The following is a 6,945-nucleotide window of genomic DNA, read 5'->3' on the forward strand; positions in this document are numbered from 1 at the left end:
GAGGGAGAGGGCTAACAATCCAGCGCCAAGGACTCCACAGCCGGGAACATATCTCTGGGAAAAGGCACCGCGCTAGGTGATCCTCCAAAGAACAATGGAACTTGGGGAACTGAGGACAGGGAAGTATGACAAGAGGTCCAACCTACACTGACAGGATGCAAAAGGGCTTGGGAAAGAGGCTGGAGCCAGAGACGGGGCTATCCAGGAGTGCCCGGCTACAATGGACACTAAAAGGCTGATCCCTGCCATGGGGCTGGTCTTCTTGGGAAGGATCTCTGATCCAATGGGGGAAACTTCTGGCACTAAAAGGGTGTTCAGCATCTGCTTAGGTCTGCTGGCCCCACCGAAGCTGGGACCACCAAGTACTTTCAGGTCTGTTGGGTGAGTTCTCAGGGGATGGAGCAAACTCGGGTCTCCAGATTTCACAGTAACACCATACAGCACAATCAATGCATTTACTCCAATCTCAGGATTGACTCCTACTTTAATGAAAACACACATAGGAAATCCTCAGAGGAACTGAGTAGGAGCTTTGGGGTCAGGCTTGGCACAAGACCTGCCACTTCCTAAGCCTGCCGCCTTGGGCAAGTCATTTCTCTCTCTGGATTTCAGTTTTCCTTCTCCCAGGAGAGGGCTCCATGGTGGGGCTGTCGTGGCCTTCCCTCCCTGTACCTGGGGGCCTGTGAGCCTATGCAGGGTTGGAAAGACAAGCAGGATCACTCCTGTGGGGAGCCTGGCTCTGGAGCTGGTCCTGCCACTAGGACAGTTGGACTTCTCACAGATGAACCCATTAACTATCTTGGAAAGTCTGGCCACAGGCTTAGCAATGCAGCACCAAATGGCAAATGCCCTCGATCCCAGTCAGCGGGAAAGGGGTGGGTTTACTCACACCCCTGTGGGTTTTAGATTTTCTATGCCCTGATTAATTTTAAAAATCCTAACAAACAGGGGGCAACTGGGTGGCTCAGTGGATTGAGTCAGGCCTGGAGACGGGACGTCCTGGGTTCAAATGTGGCTTCAGACACTTCCCAGCTGTGTGACCCTGGGCAAGTCACTTAACCCCCATTGCCTAGCCCTTTCCACTCTTCTGACTTGGAGCCAATACACAGTATGGACTCCAAAATGGAAGGTAAGGGTTTTAAAAAAAATCCTAACAAACAGGAATGTCTACACCCCTACTTAAGGATTAAGTATTGAGGAGGACGGCCTATGACAGACATGTGCTAGCAAGTGACAAATAAGAAACAACTGACAGACCTCTGGGCTGTCCTAAGTCAAGCTTAAGTTGCCATTGGTACATGTGAGACGCAGGAAGTGATGTAAAAAAGAGTCTATATATTTCACAGCTCTTGCTCTCTCTGAGCTCTTTGGCTGTGGAGGCATTGAGCTCTGGATCTCTTTCGAGGAAGTGTGGCTCTGGTTTTTTTTTTTTCTTGGAAACATGGCTCTGGCTCTTTGTGCTGAGTGGCATTTGGTGTCTTGGGTCTTGGAGTCTTGGTGTCTAGGCAGCTTGGTGTGAGCGTGCTAGGTGAGTGAGTATAGATCAGGTGAGTATAAAACATTTTTTTCTCTTTTCTCCTTAATTTGAATTGAACACAGTCATTTTGTTTTGTTTTGTTTTTAAACCTAAAAGGGGCAGGACCTTAAGTGGTCTTAGCCAGGGAAGCTATTTATGCATCTCCCTTCCCTTAGGGAACAAACAACCCAACTAGGCAACCCCTACTGACAATACTAGCTAGCTTGCTCTTAACTAGCAGTGAGGAAACCTGGAGGAAGGTTTGGCCTTGTCCTGCTCCCCCTGTCTCTAGTTTTTTGGTTTTTGTTTTTTTAATTAAGTGAGAAGTACAAAAGCCTGGTGAGGCCAGCTAGGAAAAGCAGAGGCTTTGCTCAAAGAAAAGGTTTTAGTAGAGGAGGCTTGTGACCCCTCCCAAATCAAACAAAAACTCAGCCTCAGCTTTAGGCAAAAGGCTGTGTTTTCTTTCTCCTTTTGGCCTGGGGGACTTGGTTGGATTAAAAGGCTCTATGTGATAGAGTCACATGAAAGTCCAACTTGAAGTGGGCTGGCATGACACCAAAGCAACTAGAACTCGCTGCCTCTGACAGAAGCAGCTGGCGAGCCCACATTCACCATGCCGCCACTGCCTTTGAAGATGAGTTGTGAAGAAGAAGAAAGAAGATCTTGAAAAGTCATTGACCTCCATCTTTCTAAGTGGCTAAGAGCCGCACTTGTGACTCCCCAAACCCTCAATTTTACCTCATTTAGATTAGGGATTTCCTCATCCCTCTTGTTTCCCATCCTGTTATCCCAATAAACCCCTTGACTGAGATAGCAACTAGAGTGTCTTTATTGTTCATTCAGGAGGGAGGGAAGAAGCTTCAAAGAAATTTTGGGAGGTGAGGGAGGAAAAAGGGAGAGGTTGGTTAAGGGAGGGAGTGAGGGAGGAAGGGGTTTAGGAAGTAGATTGATCCATCAGCAATCAGTGGGGATCAATAGGCAAACCCCAGAGTAAATCCCAGGGCAGTCCTTTATAAGCAGTGTCCCCTGCGTACCAGCATCTCTGAGTGTGTGACGTCCCCCAACATTTCTTAGTTCTCCCTCCATTACCAATAAGCAGTTTCAAGTCCTTGTAGCAGCCTCTCTAGTCACAGCCAGCCAGAGAATAGCAGCCATTGTGAATAAACAGGTTCCCCTCAGTTTATCCTCTCTAGTTCAACAAGTAATAAGTTTCTTTCAGTTTATATCTTTATTACATCTTAAAGTATACTACACCCAAATCTTTTTTCACTCCCTGACCTTTAACCCCTAGCCAGTAGCGACATCTACTGACTAAAACCAAAATTGTAACTGATTTTAAAAATATATAAAAATGAATACTACATTCTATGAAATGTGTATGACTCTTGATAAATTAGGGACATTAAAGATTTCAGAATAACTCACATATCTCATGTTCTTAGGTCATTGCATTTTTATACTCCTAAATACTGTGACGAGAAATGCTACCTTGAAAAAGTTTGAAGCTAAAATTAAGGAAAACATGCAAAACCAATTGGATGATTTTAAAGACTTCTTACAGGATCAAATGGCAAATCCTGACCCCACCCAAAACATGTCTGACTTTTACAAACCTGCTTCTGAACCTCTAAATGAGGAAATTCCTTACCCTGAAATAAAGACAGAAAACATCTCTTCTCTAGCTCAGCTACCAGACTGCTTCTTTCGTGGTCTGCAAATCTTGGCTGAACTTACTTCCCAAGACCCTTCTCCTGAAACTCCAACTTCTGAAATCCCAGTTTCTCCTGTTCCTTCTCCTATCCAAAAACCAATTCCAGCCCCAAGGAAATCTCTTCCTTCTAAAGAAGCTCCTTCTAGTCAAACTGACTCACAAGTACCAAATTCAACTAGAGGCATTTTCCTCTAAGAGAAATACCTGAAATAGGACGCAATGGAGATGTGGTGACTCTAAGGCACAATATACCATTTATTCCCCAAGAAATATATGAATTCACATGAAATGTTCCCAGATATGAACAAGATCCCTTTCTGGTAACAAAAAAGATGACAGACATATTTTTTCAGTATAATCCATCTTACAAAGACATTGAAAACTTGCTCCAGGATTTTTTAACTGAACATGAGAAAAATAAAATAATTTCTCATGTCAATAAAGCCCAGGGGCACAATGCAGCACACTAGCCATCTCAGGATCCCGAAAGGGACTATAACAACTCTGAGGATTATTTACAACTATACCATTGTAGGAAGGCCATCTTAACTGCCATGAGAGAGTGTGCTGACAGAACGGATAAGTGGACAGAATTTTAAAGAATTAAGCAAAATGAGGAAGTCAGATCCTCCAGATTCATGGACAGAATAATTGAGTTTGGGGAGTTGGTACTTAGATTTTGATCTTTAAAGAAAATTGCATAAGACAAATTAGAAGGCACTTTGTCAATAACTCTTGCAAAGTGATCAGGGATTATTTTACAACTAGTTGCCCAATGTGGCCTCAAATGGATCTTGAAGAATTATAAAAAAAACCGATCTATATGTTTCAAAGGGAAACAAAGAAAAGGAGGAAGAGACTAATGATCTCATAGAGAAAATTGAGAAACAATTGGCATTTTAACATATAAAATTGCTAAACTGGAAAAGGGGCATGATACTCAACCAACAGCACTTGCCCCTCTCCAAGAATCTAATTATTGATACATTACCTGCCAATTCTGTGAGAAGAAGGGCCACAGAATGGCAGAGTGTAGAACTTTATTCAAGGCAATCAGGAATAATATGCAGTTTAATAACAACTACAGAAATAATAATTATAGAAATAGCTATAATAATGATAATGAAAACCACAACTTTAGGAATGATAACTATAGGAACAGATATTGGGAAAATCATAACTCAAACCAAATGTCTCCACAACAAAATAACTTAAGTGGTTCTTGTCCAAAAAATAATCAGGGTGCTAATGCCCCTCCTCAGGGGGGTGCCCAAGGTACTTCCAAAACCCAATGAAGGTGTCGGGGGGGCCTGGGGCACAGGAATCAGAGGATACAACCTTTGATTTTCCAGACCCTGATGTCCTACTACCCATTGTCCCTATCCACTGCCCCCCCAAACTGATGAGCCCCATGTTACTTTAAAGGTGGATAACAACTATTATGATTGTCTTTTTGACATAGGAGCTTCCAAGTCTGTATTAAAGAGTACACATGATCTATATTGTTATTCCATTGGCTCAGAGAGTGTAATGGGAGTGTCAGAGATACCCCAAGAAGTTAAAAAACTTTCCCCTAGGATGGTGTCTGTAGGATCCCTAGAAGTACAACATTCTTTCGTCTTGATGCCTGACTCCTCTTTAAATTTCTGGGGAGGGACCTTCTATGAAAACTCAGAGCCACAATCACTTGCTCCCCTGATGGTTCCTTATCATTGGAAGTACCTAAGGAATCTTTACATTTCCTCCCTGTACTTCTCTCAGAGAGCCTGGAGGGGAAAGAGTATCCCACCTTTGCAATGCCTACAGATATACTGGAGTCTCTTTGGGCCACATCTTCTTCCGATGTAGGTTTACTTAACTTGGCTGTTCCTATGCAGACAAAAACTAAATCTAGCCTACCTCTTTCCATTCCTCAATATCCCCTCTCGAGGGTATTACTCCAGTAATAAACTCATTAGTTTATCAAGGAATAATAATCCCTTGTAAATCTGAATACAATTCACCCATCCTTCCCATTAAAAAACCAAAAATAGGGCCCGATGGCAAGCACCTCTATATATTCATACAGGATTTGAGGGCTGTGACCAATCATGTTATAAAGAGACACTCCATAGTTTCCAAAATACATATGATCATTTCTTCTATTTCTAGCACAGCTACATACTTTATAGTAGTAGACTTCTGCTCAGCCTTCTTTTCCATACCCATTCATGAAGATTCTAGGCATACCTTTGCTTTCACCTGGAAGGGCACACATATACATGGTGTAGTTCACCACAAGGGTTCATGAAAAGCCCGAGTTTATTTGCACAAATTTTGAGCCAAGACAAAGATAATATAACATTTAAAAGCAGTAAATTAATCAAATACATAGATGATCTACTCAGCTTTAACAGATGCAGAAGCATGAGAGGAAGATAGTAAACACCTTCTATTGGAACTACACAAAAGAGGTCATAAGATCTCAAAGAATAAAGTTCAGTGGTGTCTTCCTAAAGTAGAATATTTGGGGTTCATCCTGACTGCTGGTGCTCACTATATTTCTCTAAAACGAATTGAGAATATTCAAAATTTAAGCACTTCTACTACTAAGAAACAGTTGAGAGCAATTTTAGGAGCAACAGGGTTTTGCAGACAATGGATTCCTTGCTATGGGGAAATTACTAAACCCCTTATAGCACTAACAAAAGATTCGGTTCCTGAACCCCTCAAATTAGAGCCTGAACACTTGTCAGCTCTATCAGAGCTTAAAAAGGCTATCCTGTCTGCCCCTGCTCTAGGCATTCCAGATTACAACAATCCATCTTCTTTGTATGTGCATGAGCAAAGAGGAGTAGCTTCAGGTGTTTTAACTCAGACTTTGGGACCTTCTCAGTGCCCAATTGCTTATTATTCTGCTCAACTGGACCCAGTAGCATCAGGAGCACCACCATGTCTTAGAGGAGTATCTGCTACAGTCTTACTAGTGACAAAAACCATTGATCTATTATTGGGATGCCACATGAGGTAGAAGCATTGTTGCTAAGGCATAGAACACAGGCATTCTCGGATCAGCGAATTACAAGGTATGAAATAACCTTGTTAAATAGTGAAAACATTACCTTGAGTGCTGTTCAACTCTTAATCCTGCCACTTTGCTTCCAGATTTACCAACTTCAGGAGAACCGTCACACAATTGTGAAACATTAGTGTCCATGGCAGAAAAACCTTGAGATAATCTCTTGGACACTCCCTTAGATAATGCAGATCTGATCTTATTTACTGATGGTTCCTCTTTTATGAAGGATGGCATACGCTACACTGGAGCTGCCATAGTCACAGAATTTGCCACTGAGTGGTCAGCTTCGCTGCCCTCTGACATTAGCACTCAAGGGGCAGAACTCATAGCTCTGAAACATGCCTGTATAATTGACAAGGGTAAAAAGGCAACAATTTATACGGATTCTAGATATGCTTTTGACATTTGTCACTCAGTCGGAATGCTATGGCTCCAGAGAGGATTTTTAACCTCAGCTGGAAAATCTATAGCTAATGCAGAAATTATTAATGAAGTTCTTTCTGTTCTCCAGCTGCCTGAAGCCCTAGCTGTAGTTCATTGCTCTGCCCATACAGGTGGCACTGACCCTGTCTCTAGAGGAAATGATTGAGCAGATGCTGCTGCAAAGCTAGCAGCCATAGAAGGACCTGGATTAATTTTAACATTAACAACCACTGATGA

Source organism: Monodelphis domestica, chromosome 8 (genome assembly GCF_027887165.1).
Source record: "Monodelphis domestica isolate mMonDom1 chromosome 8, mMonDom1.pri, whole genome shotgun sequence".
In the NCBI taxonomy this organism is placed as follows: domain Eukaryota; kingdom Metazoa; phylum Chordata; class Mammalia; order Didelphimorphia; family Didelphidae; genus Monodelphis; species Monodelphis domestica.